Below are 17,014 nucleotides of genomic sequence, written 5' to 3' on the forward strand. Positions count from 1 at the left end.
CCTTGATGCATTCTGGTTGGGCATGGAGCAGAGAACCATCTGTCCTATAAATGTCCAAACAAAGGTCCATTGGATAAGAAGTTAAAGCTGCTAAATGCAGAATTAACTGCTGCCAGGTCCCTTCTGTGCTGAGCCAGTAACCTTACAGAGACCAGTGTTTCCACATCAGTCCAGCAAATAAAGGGCACTGAGCTCACAATAGCTTGTTCTTTGGATCATCCTAGCAATCCAGAGGTGCTCAGCCAGAGGCTTTACAGAATGCAAGGCCTTCACATATAGCCACCAAGCTTGAGGTCCTTGATCCAACAACCTCATCAAGGCCTATTCCTTGACATTAGGCCAGCAATCTAAAGGGAATCTCAGTAACCTCTGGTGAACAGTCAGTAACTTCAGAGAGTCCTCTGCTTTGCCCTTTACATGTCACCAGCAGTAGGAGCTGAGCTAGTAACCTCACAGAGGCCTGTCCTTTAATGTCAAGCTGGAAGTACTCATCCAGTCACATCAGAATGGCCTGTCCCTTGACATCAGACCAGCAAGCTACAAGTGTGGATCCAATGACCACACAGAGGCCTTTACTTCAACACAGGCCTCTAAAGTGAAAGGGGCTGAGCCAGCAACTTGACAAAGATGCATGCTTTGGCTTCAGACCAGCAAGCTAGAGGTGTGAGAAGGATAGCCTCCGGAAGCCCGTCTCGTAATATCATCCCAATATGCTAAAGCTGATGAGTTAATGACCTCAATGAGGCCTTAGCTTTGACATCACTACAGAAAACTCAAGCTCTTGCCAGTGAGCTCCCAAAGGCCTGTGCTTTGGCATCTGCACTACACGGTAGACTAGTGAGCCAATGACCTCTCTTGACATTTGAGTAATACGCTAAAGTCATTCCCCTCAGAGATTTCTCCATTTTGACATAAACCTAGCCAGCGGAAGCAGATGAGTTAGTGATACCACAAAGGCCTGTGCATTGACATCAGACCAGCAAATAGCGCTGTTGAGTTAGTGACGTCAGAGGCCTGCCCTTGAGAAAAGAACAGCAAGCTACAGGTGCTAATCTCCACAAAGAGCTGTACCATCAGATCAGCATGTTAAAGTGACCGAGCTAGTGATTTCACAGAGGCCTGAGCCTTGACATTAGGGATGCTGAATTAGGTACATCAGCATCAAACCAGCAAGGGAGTTGCTGGGCAGATGTTAAAGTAAGAGGGACCATGTGCGAGCCACAGCTTCCCATCCTCCACTAACAAGAAAGAGAGTTCTCTTTCCTCTCTTCTTTTGGGTTTGGGGGGGGGGGGTGGGCAAGAGGTGCTGAACTCCAGAGTCCCCCTTTTCCTGCCTCTTTAGTGGCTGGTGAAATGAGGATTCATCAGGTGGGAAAATCTGAAATGGGAGCTGCAGGAACTAGGGCCTGCCTAGGAGTTTATAGGGCTCCAAGCCTTACCACCAGTAGGACGAGCAGCACCTAATGGGAGAAGAGCTGTCCAAGCTGGTATTCCCCTATCTGCCTCCTTTCTTCTTCAGGAAGATCTGTGTCCCTTCCGGTTCCCCCTCCCCGAAGGGGCAGAGAAGGAGAGACAATTGGTACCAGCTCTCTATCCCTTCCAGGATGGCTCAGGGCCTGCTCAGTTATATTTTCAGGTATACTTGTTCTTACTCTTTCCTGAGTCACATCCCATCGCACAAGATGGTGCAATGGTACTTATCCACACGACATTAACACCAGTGCTGACTTGCAATCACCCGAATTGCTGAGCTCCCCCTTCTTATTTGATCTGCTTTAACCACAGTCTGTGGCTGCTACTGCACAGCCATAGAGGGCTCAGCCAGTGCCACAGCTCTAGTAGAAATTTGCAAAATGGCCAGCCCTCCATGTGAATATCTTCTCCCCCTGTTAGACTGGAGCCTCCCTATCTCTCAGAGCATCAGGATCCACTGGGTTTCAAATCCAAATACCATACCCATTCCATAGCACCCTAAATCCCTCCCACTTAAGGGGACAATCCCTGGTCAACTTCAAGGGAGGAGACGATCCAGCTGATAGTAAAGATTTAACTCTTTCACTGCTAATTTCTGTGCTGCCATTACCCATTCTGTAGTCACAGAGAAGAGGGAATGGTTAAAACATAGGGTTGGATCTGTGATATTTGTGTTTTGATTAGGTTCTGCCACAAACTTCCTGGGTCACCAGAGGCAAGTCACTTGATCTTTGTGTGTACAAGTTTCCCCTAACTATCAAATGGGGATAACTATATTTTCCCTCTTTCCAGGGGTGTCATGTGGTTGAATTCATTGTGTTTTGAAAGTGCTTTGAGATTGTCAGATGGAAGATGTTATACGAATGCCAAGTATTGTTATTATTTATTATAAGTCATTGGAACGTTAGGATGTACAGTGCCTGGAGCACTCAGCAACATTCAAACAGTTAAGCAAAGTTCCTTATTAATAGGGCATGATTCTCTCTGAATAATTATCTTTCCCTAAGGTAATGATTAATGCTTCTGCAACAAACTCCTAAACACACCTAGGACTGCATTACCCAGGAACCAGTAACAATTACAAGTTCAGGCAAAAGTACTCTCCTGTGGTTGGACATACTGTGGTGTTCACTATTCTGCATGCCCTCCAGGCCTCTTGGTCTGGCCATAAGTAAGGATTTCAGAATGCGGCAACAGTATAGTAAGCTCTCTATGTGCAGAAAAGAGAAATAATAGGGTCCTTTAAAGATCATCTGAAGTTCTCCTTCTGTTCTGGTCTCCCTCAGTTTGTCCACTAATTGGGTGGTCTATTTTCAGATCTGACTCCTTTGTTTTAACTACCACTTGATGGTAGAGTCTTCAAAATCCTCCCCATCAAGAGAAAAGTCAAACTTTCCATTGAAATGTAATTTTTGGCTTCCGTCCTGCCTCATAACACTCCTGAGGCATGGTGTGACCTGAGCACAGCCATGCCCTGTCATGCCCTATTGATGCAAACCAATGAGACAAGAAGCAGAGAAAGTTCCTCGGGTTTTCTACCTTCTTTTTATTAACATGCCTCTTTTTGAAGGAAGCCAGTGTATATATTTTGTGTATGGATTTCTTATATATTGGGGGTGTAGGTGTCAGTTTTCAACTGGACAAAATGTTTCTAAAGAAACACTCTTTAGATAAAAATTTAAATATTTTTTAAAATACATTTCCTCAGCTGAAATGGGATAAGTTGGTAATATTCATAGCTGGATCAAGATTAGGTTTAGGCTGAATTTAAGACAGAATTTGAGCTAGAATTCGATAGTGCTGTTTGATAGTGTGAGCTGTTCTGGTGAGATTTCATCACCAAATTCACTAAAATCTCACTAGAGCAGTTTTCCGCCATCTTGGACTGAATCTGAAACAGATCTGGATAAAAGGCCTTCTGCACTTTTGAGTCCAGCCAAAATCCAGAACCTCAGTGGTGGGTTCAGATCCAGGGATTCAAAGAGGAAAACCCCATTGTACCCAACTTTGAAACTCAAATGGAATCGGAAGCAAGAAGCTAAATTCAGCCCCGAGGTAAGCCGGCACAACTCTACTGGCTTCAATGAAGTTCCATCCACTTATAGCACAGCTAAATTTTCCACAGCATTCCACCTTTGGCCTATCACTATTTGCTGACAACATCTACGTCTGTAATACTCATTTTGCACCCTACAATCAGTTCTTGCAGGGCTCACAGATTTAATCAGAGCTCTTCTTACTCTGCCTGTTCTCAGGTAAGCCAGCAGAATGCCTATCATAAGTGCGCTGTCCCTACCACTTGACACACAGGAAGTGGCATGATAATGCTGAACAAATGAACCAAGGGGTTACAAGATCCAAGCAGCTAAGAAGCATATAGGAGACACCACTTTTCTTACTTCCCATCAGCCAGGAGGAAGAGAGATTAGGCAGCACAGACTGGAGTCATAGAGACATATAATGGAGTCATATAATTAGAGTGGTGTCCTTATGCTACGATGCTAGCAGCAGGGTGTCATGACCATGACATAATATCATCAAGGTGTGGTGGTTGAGTGGTTAAGGTGCTTGACTACAATCCTGGAGGTTGTAGATTTGAGTCTCACCTCACCTCATCTGACACTGACAGGCTGCTTCCCGTTCACCCAGCTGCAAAATGGGTACCTGATCCCTAGGCTGGGGAAGCCAAAGTGATGCTAGCCACATCACTCCCACCTGTACCACTGATTACAGAAACTGACATGCCTTAAGCCACATCAGCCTGATGAGCTATCTATGGCTCAGGGAAAAAACTGATGACATAATATCACTTGTCATCTTCAGATTCCTTTCCAGTAGACCTTCAAGGTTGAGTAGATTACTAAAATGGAAAGAAAATATAATTTGCATATTTACTTTTCATGCTTTACCCAGCTTGGACAGTTAAACATCATATTCTGATTCTCCTGCACCAGCACAGTGCTATTATGTCTGGCAGGGTCACCAGATAGCAAGTGTGAAAAATCGAGACGGGTTGCGGGATAATAGGTGCCTATATGAGAAAAAAACCCGAATGTCGGGACTATCCCTATGAAATCGGAACATCCTAATGTATGGGTTTCTCCAGGCTACAAGGAAATGTTTAGATCTCAGAACTGTGGGCTGGCTTTATTAACACAAAGATTCAAAGACAAGAACAAAGTCTCAGAACATGTGGTAACACCACCCAGGGGGTCTTTCCAGCTTTCAGCAAGGTAGGAGAAAAGAATCACACCTTTCCCACCTAGATAACCACTGTTACAACAGCTTGTTTACTTTTATATTGCCATCTCAGATCACCCATGTGATAGTCTTGTCTTGTGAGCCATTACATAGGATTTACAGAGCATTTTTATGCCTTATCACAGTCTTTATACAATCCCTGCTTCCTACAAAACCTAAATTGTAGGCCTAAACTACAGGACAGCATCCTCTTAAAAAACAAAGCAGAAAATCTCATTTTGTGGACAATGGGGAAGAAGTAGTTTCAGGGCTCCAGGGCTACAGTATGAACATGTCAGCCATAAGGTAGAGTGTATCACTTCTCTTTAGTTTTCTTTGTCCTTGATGTATCTCTGTAAGCATATAGCAGTTCAGTGGCAATAACTAAGGGCTTTTTTTTTAATAAAGCTCCATGCAAATTTTGCTTTTACACCCGTGATCGGTCCTCCTGGAGGCAAAATGAGTTACTTCTCTGCTCACGTTTACACTTTATACTCCACCACTTATACCACAGGTCATTTATACATCCTGGTTTCTTAGGACTCACTTCTGCAATGGGAATTCTGTGTGCAGAGTGCTACATAACTGAGACCTAATGTATAGGCAAACTCAGTGTGATAATGTGTCCAACTCTTCCCCTTACCTTCTGCCTCACCTTCACAATCACATTTTCTTTTTGGTACAAATTATATCCCTCCCCACCACCACCCAACTGAACACTATTGAAAACCACTGGTCCTATAACTACATCTAGAAATATATTGCAGACATCGTTATCGCTATAATTAGATGGAACATCCACGAACAGTACTAAGTTCATGGAAATTGAAAACGTCAAGCAAATAATTTTTTCCCCATATTTACTGCTTCTAAGTCCAGACACACTGGAAGCACATGTAGCCTTTGCAGTTTGATAGGAGGAATCAGGGTTATCTTAGATCTGCTCTCTAGGACAATATTGCAGCAACCAAGTGTTGTTCGTTGAGTAAACAACATTATGAGAAGAAGGAACTGCCATTGCTAAGTGTCACACAAGACAACTAGGTCTTGTGATCAAACACCAAAACAAATGTTCATACTGAAGACAGTGGTAGCCTGTGCTGAAACTTAGAAGTGAAGCCAACACCACACATAATTTGCATTACTTTAATTTATCAATTAACATCAATGAACAAAAGGGTTTCTTAAGACTAATCTACAATTTCTTGCTGTTGACCCTGTAAATTAATGGTAAATTTTTCATGTTACTGTCAAATTAATTAATGAACAAATACATTGTGGTTCATGTCATCAGACACAGCAGAACCTTCTTCATGATTCAAAAATGTATTTCCTCTATCTACAATTTACTGGCCCTTCTTCACAGATCATGCCTTTGCTTGATTACAACTAGCTCTGTTCATCATCACTGTAGGACTGGAAGGCACCTCGCGAGGTCATCTAGTCCAGCCCCCTACATTTATGGCAGGACCACGCATCCATATCGCTCAAAGCGGTCTACAAAGTTGGGTAGCTATTATTGTCCCCACTTCACAGATGAAGAAACTGAAACACGAAGCAGTTCTGGTTACTAGGGAAGCCTGACTTTGCCAGTGGAAGGATTAAAAAAAGCACAAAAACATTAAAAAAACCTTCTAAAACATTTCTAAAATATATGTAACGTATGTGGCATATGTATAACACATGGTGGTGTGGCATAGAAGTTTTATCCCCACTCACTTGTAATGACCTGTAAAACTTTGCCACCTGTGAGTAATGCAGCTACTCCAAACTCATGTCAATACAAGGATTCTGAACATGAGATCACACCACACCATCACTGTTCTCTAGGGTAGAGACCTCTCCATGGTGCAGAGGGCCAGTCAAAGGACCTCTGCACCACATAAGTCACAAACAAGGATGCACTAGGCATCCACTGCTGGAACATCCTCTGCATGTTGCAAAAAGGTCTCTGTGCCAGTCCCACACTGTCTTGTGTGCAAGACCACAATAATAATAATAATAAAAAAATCTCTCTTTTATATAACATTTTTCATCAGTAAATCTCAAACGACTTTAAACAATGAGGGCCTGGTCCACAGATCTACCTGTACACAGATCCAATGGCATCACTACCCTGTGCAACCCATGCAGAGAGGCTGTGGCCATTATTCCATCCTATAAACTGGAATGGCAGCTGCTCTGAACTCCAGCATCTCTGAACTCACCCACATAGTTACTCGGGCTTTACGAAAGTGACGTGGATTTCGCCCTGTATGGGAAGCAGGCAGAGAATGAGACTGATACTACAGACAGCTAGATACTTTCAGATTAGATTAGATTCCATGCTAACAGAAATAAATGAAAATTATGGCACAATTTTACAACTGATATTTTGACAAAATACTAATACTAATAATACTTTATTCCCTCTTCTCTGCCCTCTTAGTCCTCAGAGTCCAATTCGGAGCCCTAAGAGCTCACATTTACCTCTGCTCTGTCTTCTCAATCTCAAAGTCTCATGTCATGGCCATCATCCTGCCAGCCAATGAGGACAGAGTGAAGCTCCTTTCTTAGCCTCTAAGTGACATGAAGCACTCTTTTGTGTATTTGCATAAATCAGGTTGGTCAGTCAAAGATTCATTCATGGGATTTAAAGGTAATGCCCAGTAAATACAAGAATACCATACAACATGCATGCAATGCTGCAGTTCTTATTCAGGCAAATATTACAGTGGCATCCATGGAAGTTTTGGGTATGCAAAGAACGCAGCTCCAGATCCTAATTCAGCAATGAAACACTAGGCAAAACCCTAAAGTTGATTCAGAGTTGCATCTCCTTCATTAAACATAACAACAAGCATGGAAAAGAGGCTCAAGCATAGAGATGTATTAAGCTATTATGCCATGATTGAAGGGAGCATGACTAATAATTAATATGACATATGCATATACCATGCTTTCCTCTGTACTCTTTACCGCGAAGAATGTGGGCAAGTGTGTGCTTTACCAGCAAACACCGATTTCAAACTCTGTTGGAACAGTGACCCTCTGTACAGAACAACTTAAAAAATTACTCAGCGGCAAATAATCTCTCTCAGTGAAGTTAAGACTCTAATATAAAACCAATTTATAAGTAAGAAGAGGATACAGAAAATCAGGAAATTGATCCTTATTTTGCATTTTTATATATCTTAAAAACAGTAAAATTTGATAGATCTTGGAATACAGATTGTATTTCTGCATTGATTTTTGTAAATAATTCTGTTGCTGAAAAACATGAGTGAAAAAGCTGTATCTAGCATAGCTGAAGTGATTGAACTAAGATTCTATTTTTTAATTAAATGCTCTCACTGTAATGTTCCTTTGATTACTGTAAGAGTAAAATCAATTCAGGCATCCATTTTTCTTTGCAAAACATATAACAATTTCTATTAAAAGAAAAGGAAAGAATAAATGAACCAGTTATTTTCATTTCTGAATCAAATCTCTTAGCTCATACTAAGAATTGCCATCCACTTCTGAATCTGTCACAAGCTTTGTGAAAAGTGATGGAATAGAAATACTTAGGTCTGGAATTTGCTCTCAGTGTAATTCTTGAGTTAACTAATTGAAATTAATAGAAATACTCCAAATCTACAGTAGTGTAACTGATAACAAATACAGCTTTTGTGAAAAATACGTCAAAATATGTCAAAATAGCTCTTGATATCCAATTCCAACACGATTCAGACTGTAACTCAAATATCTGCTTCAGTAAGCAATGGTAAGTGAAGCAAAGTCTCCAAGCTAAGTTCATCTTTTGGCAGCTACTACTTAGAACACTGCTTAAAAGGCAACATTTTCCTTATACTAGGGCAAGAGAGGTCAGTAAATGCAGTCTAGCTGTTGCAAATAACACTACAAGTAAAGTTATTGAAAAATGAATGTGAGACATAGAAGGAAATGAGTAATTTTTACATCAGTGGCTCTCAAAGAGGAGAAGAAGTGAATGAAGTTTTACCGTGGAAAATGCAAACTTTACTTCCACCTAGCAGAAAATCACAAACTTGAAGAGTGATGTGATTGGTGATTTGAAGAGTATTAGCGACTTGAAGAGTATATGTGAACAATTACTAAGTTTGTAAATCTTATTTGACAAGTTTTAGATGATTTACAAATTGAATTAACTAAACCAAATCCCTTTAGGCCAGATTCTACACTCTTATTCTGACTGGCAATGGATCCCCATGGATACAAAAAATCCCCTCCCCTTTGCACAGGTTATAATCTCAGCACACAACAAGACCATTGCTGAGTATTGAACTCTAGCTTCAAAAGCATGCAAGCCAAACACCCTGCCCCAAGATGTCCAGCCCCAGCTTCTTACCTGGAATTTTGTAGGGTAGCCAGGATTAGCTTTCCCTAGTGTAGGGGGTTTTTCTGAAGAGTGCTTTATACATAGTGCTCTGCTAGAATTTGGCCAGTATACTGAAGATTTAATTTTCTCTTTGCTTATGTGGCCAGATTCTGATATCTTTACCCGTCCATTACTCAGTAAGTGGTTCTATTGAAGTCAGAGGGACCACTTTTGGAGTGAGGATTTATACATCACAAATAAGGGTGTCAGAATCAGGCACATACACTTCAAAGTATATCAAATATGTAATCAGAAGATGGCATGAGCACAGACAGAGCTGTGCGATAGAAAAAAAAATCCCAGTTTCAAATCATCCCATAGTTTAAAAAAAATTAGAAATCAATCAGTGTTCTTACAGGAATCTAAATTGCTCCAGAAAATTTGTATGGGACAGGAATTATGTGCTGAAAGGCAGAATTAAAGCTATAAATAGTGTGTAATACATCTGCCCAGACAGGGGAGACTGTCCATTCAATAACAGTCATATCTCCCTACAAAGTTCCAAACAAAACTGGAGGGCTGACTAAATGTTCACAGAATGAAATTCTGATAAGAATGGAGATATTAAAGGCTACAGTTCAAATCGATCCTCATTCAGAGCAATCTCAGAATTGACATCTGAAATGACAGTGCTGCATATTCACTTTGATGTTTACTTTTTTTTAATATATAATTTGGAAAACCTGTATGTTTAAAGTTCATTCTAATAATTTTTATGTGGTCTCATTTCCTCCCTCTTTCAGGTAATAATTTAACTTCTGTACTGCGGAAGAAAGGGGCTCAGTTCTGTGTAATTTAGGTCTTTTTCTGACAATCTGCTAAATAATTGATTAAAAATGTTTTCATTTAGTAGGAGAAAATCTACACCCCACAATAAAACATCCCTACCACCATTTTGGGGCTGAGAAGAGCATTTTACATCATATGGGACAAGTCATATCAGTCTTAAATTCTCCATCTGTAAAATGGCTATAATACTTACCTACCTCACAAGGCATATTGCAAGGCTGGATTAATATTTGTAAAGTACATTGAGACTGACTCAAATTCATAGTAGTCAATGGGAGTCTTTCTATTGACTTCCAAGGGCTTTGGATCAGGCCTCCTCAGAACCTTAGATACAAGATGAAAGGTAATGGGTAAAGATAAAGGTTTGCTATAAATCTTTTCCCAATCCCAGTTCCAACTCTCTCAAATACTTTTCTAATTCATTTTAATTCATGACTTATTGTGTGTTTGATCATTTATCTGAATCTGTTTAGATGGAAAAGCACAATGTTAAGGAAAAGTTTATAAAAAATATAGTCACCTATTACACCCAAATCTAGGATTTAATTGTAAAACTTATACTAGGGCAACCATAATTCTCCTGCCATTTAATTACAGCTCAGCATGTAGCTCATTGCCAAGAAACAAGACACCACGGCTCTCTATGATAAGAGATGACACTCCCTTCCACAGCATTCCTCTTCAACTTGACCTTTGTTGTAGACTATGCAGAAAATGATTCAGCTTCACCATATAATGAAGGTAACTGATATAATTCAGGTAGCTGTCAAGTTGCGAAAGATTTTAATAAATAGAAAAGCACCACTTTAATTGTGTAGCAGGAAACAATTCTATCAGGAGAATATAATTTTATCTTCACTTAATGGTACAGCCATAAAAAAAAAAAAGCGGGACTATGAAGTCTCCCAGTTTTCCTGCCAGTGGTAGCTACACCATAGGCTTTTGCATGGCTAACAAGATAAAGATACACTTTCACAATTAATAAGTAAAAGACTTGCCTAGATTTAACACTTAAACTACACATATAGTAAAGGGGAAAGTAATAAATGGCTGTGTTTAAGAAGACAGAAGCTCTGTAGATTTGCATGGCTCTATGATCCACATAATTTGTTCATTTATGTTTAACATCTTAATGCAGGAGAGAGGTTCTCAAAGAAACCCATATCACTCAAGTGAGGAGGATAATTTCCAGAATTGGATAGTTCTATACTAAGCTGTTGTACTTTACAGCTATACTAATAATAACCACAGCTATAGGCAGAGACAAAGATTTATTGTTATAGTTCTACAAGCACACCACCACATGAGCTGTGCTGTAAATAGAACACGTGGCAGTTCTCAGTCATTAGGGATGTGCAACCCCACTTCTGAGTTTCATGATTATCCCTAACTCACAAAAACAACAACTGTATTATGCTACCCACCATCACATATAAATAACTAAAGCAAGTAGAGATGGGCCTGAACCAAATCCAGGTTCCAAACACCCCTGGACTTTGGAGGAGCGGACATCAAAATGCACATCTGGATCTGGCTTCAAACTTTGGAAACAGCCTTGATCTTTATAATGAGCCGAACAGAAAACCTTAAATCCAAACATCTCCAAAGGTTTAGAGAGTTTGAAATCCAAACACAGACCCAGATCTGAATGTTTTGGTTGGAACCCATCTCTAGGTACAAGTTTAAACTGGAAGAATTAAGAGCAATTAAAGTAAAATGACACACCATCTGGGTTAGTGAAAAACCAACATCAATTTATTGTTCCCTTGCTCTTAAGGAATAGGAGCGGCAGGGGAAAGACTCCCTTACAAACAAATAGCGGAAAGGGATAGAGCGGTCAGAGGTGGTTTGTCTCATCGTCTCAGTTGTTCCATCTTAGATTAAGGACATGGTGCTGGCAGTGATTTTGCCTTTTCCTTCTTGGCAACTGAAAGGGAAAAAAAGAGCAAAATTAGTAACTGTAAGCAGCAAACACCAGCTGATGGGTAAGAACCCAGCAAACTAAAAGAGTGTTGGTCTGCTGCTCAGAGGTGGGAGTTAGGCCTTCTAATTGACTAAACCATCAGGATCATGGGCTCCTGCAAATATCTGATTTGCTATGTGATACTGACATCCGTAAATAGTGAAAGGAGACCAGGGCAAACCCATTTGTGGCTTTGAAATAACTTGGTCACTATTCAGGTTGCATAAAACTTCTCATAGAAGACCATTATAATGGCACAAAAGGGATCACTCATATCTTAAGTCACTGAGAGATCTCAATTTAAAGTGCGGATATGGTCAGAAAAATGACTGTAAAATTGGCACCTTCTTACTGAATAAACCTGTATTCAGAGTCTGATTTATTTACAATAGTGACAAAAATAAGATTTTACCATTTTTATTCCAGAACCAATATAGCTATGGGAGAGTGAGCTGGATTCTGTTCCAAGGGCATCATCTACAGTTTCAGTTGCAGACTTTTAATTACTGAGGGCGATGCTCAAGCCAGGAAGAATCCAGCTTAACTTTCATTTCCCATGTTGAGCTGGCAAACAGAAAAACATTTTTTCCCATAAACAGAACAAACTTAAGTCATTGAGAAACAATAAACATGGAATCCTACCATGCCATTTTTACAGAATCACTTTTCAAAGCATAGACATACTTCAAATATTACTTAAATCCATATCAATGCCTACCTTTGTGAAATGATGTCCATCTACTTACAGCCAGACAATAATGCTCCAAAGGCAGAGAGTTCTTGGTGGGCTCAGAACTTGCTTGCTCAGAGTTCTTCGTGATTTATATGAAGGAGTTTGTCTTGCAGAAAGCTTAAGCTGCAAAACTGTACCTCAGAATGCGAATGTTCCCTATAACAATGTCAAAGTGTCAGTGGTGAACACCAGAAAGGGACTGGATGGATTGAGTACTAGTGGAATTCACCTGCACCACCAGAGAATACAGCCTTTCACAGGACAGGTAGACAAGTTAGCAAGGTTTTTCTGTTTTCTTAAGGCTGAATTGAAGAACCTAGATAGACAGAGCAACCCAGTGCAAAATGGGACTGGGGTGTGGTAGAGGGAAACAATTGAGCTTTCTGCATTAGGATGTATGAGTTGTTAATGAGATGCTTGAAGACCCGAGGCTGTCCTGGCATTGTTGACTTACTGCCAAGGCTCTAATTAGATTGTAGAGTCTGGTGTAAAGCCCAGAAAAATGATCCGGCAGGAAAGTTCTAAGATTCAAATTGCTCAGATGAACTAAGCAGACTGAATGATCTGAGTTTCTCAAATCCAGTGACCCATGAAGAATGTCATCTAGGCACAACAAGCATGCAAAACCCGTTATTTAGTATCTATTCCATTACAGATCCCATCATTACGGTTAAAATCCATAGGGTTGGAGACAGTTCAAAAATCTTAACGGCCATTGTCATAATCTGCATTATTGGGCAATTTTTGTTATTTAATAACCTAAACTGGGGACTGTTCTCAGGGACACTTTCCACTGCTGAGGTGTTAGTTTTTCTCAGCACAGAGACATTTTAGGCAGCCTGTTCTTCAAATATTTTCCTTGGGTAGAAGAGTAGCTTACAACTCTGGTTTTGAAAGGGGTGACTCTTTCTGTCTATGTGTTTTCTGAGGCCTAATGGAAAGCTCTAAACTATCTAAATCTAAAGATGGAAGGAAATGATGTAACAATTCATTTGAGGCAAGCCAGATAAAGTGTCACTCAGTTGAGCTAATATGCCATAATAAATCTTAATGAAAGGTCAAACACATCAATTACAATAATATATACATCTTTGTTCTGATCCCACACAGCTGGCATAGGACAGCTGCCTCTTACGTGCCGGAGATATTTTCATTTTTTTTCTTTTCAGGAAACCAAAGAATGAAAACTAGCTATAGCTGTTATAAGTACAGTTCAATAATTTCAGAGGGACATTTGTGTTTTGACTGTCTAGGGTTAATTAATCTCACTGGCCACACCTAGGTACTGCAGCTAAAGTTAGCATCCTGATGAGATACCTGGGTGAAGTTCACACATCTGTTAGTATGTTTGTTTTAGCCAGCTGGCTCAAAATAACCAGCACGGCAAAGTATTATACAGCGGAGGCTTTTTTTGCAACTGGAAAATAATAGGGGCTTGCTTTTTTAAATACAGTTCTAGTTTCTTTAGAATATATAGATTCTCTCTGTGCCTGTGGCTTTTGAGTACCCTAAATTGACTGTCCTTGTAGTTGACTGAAGCAGGCCTTAGAATGGATTATAATAGTGGATATTATTCCACACACACATTCCTAAAGAACCCACTGATCCTAAACAATTGAGTCAAAAAGGTTTCAACTGGTTAAGGAATAGTCATTCCAGTTAGGCTGTTCTGATTGCCCCTGCAGAGGTGGTAATATCTGGACAGTTATTCCCTTCTGTATGGTAATGAGGAGTGTAACTGGAGTGACAAAGACATTCAGTCGAGCTGGTTCCATTTGGATTTCAACTCATACTTGCAAATGGCTGATTGCCACCCAGGACTCTTCAGCATGCTGGAAATAGATTTTGGAGCCCTGTACCTTACATAAATCTCTTTAATGAATGAGGAGCCAAACATCTGTGAGTTGTCTGAGTTAGTGTGAATTTGGCAGGTTGAAGAGCAAACTTGGGTAGCCCTGCAACCTTTAAATTTCTTGTTTTCCTCAGGTTCATTGAGCACATAACAATCTGTTACCAGAAGATGGTTCCTATGTGTGCAAGCTGCAAATGAGCCAATTTTAATAGTTCTAGCTGAGATATGGAAATACAGGGAGGGGGAGGGGAGGGAACTCTCCCTTCCTGTTCCTCATAATTCATCAGAGCACAGAGAGGACTGGTTGCATCCACTATGCTAAATTAAGGAAGATTTGGAGGGAAATGCTGAAGCTATTTCCTATACCTCAGGGGTTCTCAAACTGGGGGTCGTGACCCCTCAAGGGGTCACCAGGTTATTATGAAGGAGTCACGAACTGTTAGCCCCCACGCATGCCGGGGCTCTGGCTGTGAGAAATGTGTAGGGCTGACAGCCCAAACCCTTCAGAGCTGGGTGGCCAAAGAGCCGCTAGCCAGGTGACCAGCTCTGAAAGCAGCGCCACCCCCAACACCAGCACAGAAGTAAGGGTGGCATGGCATGGGGGGTGGGTTCCTCATCTTTTTTGGAATGGGGGATCATCACAGCTTGAAATATTTTCAAAGGGCGTCCCAGCAAAAAAAGTCTGAGAACCCCTGCAGCTATTGCCAACTATATTACAATGCTCAGTTCTACATTTGGAACATGAGAGTATCCATCAGAGGTGATGGTAACTTTTGTGAAGCTTCAATAGGAATGGGATGTAAGGGAATGAGAGGACGAAAAGATAGATAGGAAATCTGTGTCCCATATGACCCCATTTGAGCTAAGTGGACAAACTGGATACAGATGCCTTCATAAGTCAAGAGCAAATGAGCATGACAACATTACTTATATCTCCAGAAGTTTCTCAGGTCTTTGGGTAAGAGGAAACTCTAAAAGCCACAAGTAGTTCCACTGATTTCAATCAGACCACTTGAGAAGTAAGGCACTACTCATTGTGAGTAAGATTGGCAGAATTTGTTTTAATGAGACTCACAGAGTAAAACTCACGGAGTACCCTATATGAATAAAAATGGCAGAATCTGTATCTTCAGGAGTGGTTTAATTTTGTGATGAGATATAATAGCTGCTGCTGCTTCAGCCTGTTCATGTTTTCTCACAAAGTCTTTCTCTTCAAAGAAGTCAAAGCAACATCCAGCTGACATTACAGTCCTTTGAATCAAAGCCAAGTAGCACCTAAAGACGTTGCTTTCTTGAAAACCATTCTAGTGAGATATATGTGGAGATCTAGTATTTATGTTTATGGTTTAACTGGCATTTTTAACACCTCCGGGAGCCATTTATGAGGGTGAAATAATACAAAATCTGGTATTCTCATGGTACTTCAGTTTCTGGAGGGTAGAAATAGCAGGAGACTAGAACTCATAATTCTAGCCCTATAAATGTCTCCCTGAGGGCCACACTGGAGAATACTTATTCACACATACTCAGCGGAGTAGCTCCACTAAACTGCTGAGATTACTCACATAAGAAAATATGCACCAGCACAAGTAAAGCAATCTAACCTGCCTCTGAAATGTTAGAAAAAGAGACTGAAAAGCAAACACAAATGAAACAATATCTGCTTGTATTCAGGCTGAACCAAGCACCTTATTTTCAGCGTTCTTCAAACTCTGCCTCGGAGATACTGCTTAATTCCCTTCAGTATTGCATCATTTAGGATTGCATGCACATCCACCGAAGAGAAAATCTGCATTTTCCCATTGATACCATCCAACAGCAAGATGACTTTGTAGTATTTGCTAGTGAATAATTATCTACTTATGGTATTCAAAAGTAATTATTCTGAAGGCTATATTTGCATCAAATAAGAAAGAAGTTAAGGCTCAGATTAAAGTTTATTTTAGGCCATGATTTCTCAACCTTCTTTCACACTTCAGCCTTCTCTCCCCTCACACTTACGAGAGGTTTTGAGGAAAGAAGACTATGATAGCAAAGCTGTGATGGTATGCATCAGGCAGAAGCCTCCACAAGTGCAGCTAGCCATTTCTTCAAACAGAACATCTAACTCATCTCTTGATTCCCTCCCTCCCCACTCCCTTCTGCTCCATGAAAATCAGGAAGTGAAATAGAATCCTCAGTGCTCACATGTGGAGCCGGGAAATAGGAAGTACAAAAGAAGGAGGTTCCAATCCATTTTGAGCCACGATTTTTAACTAAGGGCTCCCATGTGCTTCTTCCAGCATATTTCTGGTCTCACCATAGTTCTCTTCTGAAGCAACATCCTGAGGAGAACTGACCTAAATGCTGATTCCGAAACAGCCTGAAAGCGGACATCAGTCCATGTACTACTTAGGTATACAACTGTGTCAGCTACTTTGTCCATGCACAACAATGAACGATTCCTCAGTGCAAAGACAGAAGCTAGAAAACTCATTCCTGGTACATGGGAAAACCCATATCAACATGTCACATGAAGTAATTACAATACTGTCAACTCCAAGCATTTGAAAATCATGAATGAGGCCACCCAAAATCATGAGATTA

General features: G+C 40.5%; 1 protein-coding gene across 4 annotated transcripts in view; it reads right to left on the reverse strand.

Annotated features, from left to right (window-relative positions):
* The window catches only part of FAM53B (family with sequence similarity 53 member B), a 120,324-nt gene that overhangs the window by 90,642 nt on the left and 12,668 nt on the right, over positions 1 to 17,014 (reverse strand). Inside the window, exons 1-2 of one of the 4 annotated variants that reach the window (XR_010917214.1) lie at positions 12,562 to 16,530; positions 11,608 to 11,807 (exon numbers count right to left, since the gene is read on the reverse strand). The exons of 2 other annotated variants lie outside the window; for them this stretch is intronic. The gene's annotated coding sequence lies outside the window, so the exon portion shown is untranslated. Of the gene's footprint in view, positions 1 to 11,607; positions 11,808 to 12,561; positions 16,531 to 17,014 lie in introns of those variants that run through there. One more of the 4 variants, XR_010917212.1, reaches the window with a different exon arrangement.

Source organism: Emydura macquarii, unplaced genomic scaffold (assembly GCF_026122565.2).
Source record: "Emydura macquarii macquarii isolate MOO-44397 ecotype Brisbane River unplaced genomic scaffold, CSIRO-AGI_Emac_v2 contig_3343, whole genome shotgun sequence".
Classification (NCBI taxonomy): Eukaryota; Metazoa; Chordata; order Testudines; family Chelidae; genus Emydura; species Emydura macquarii.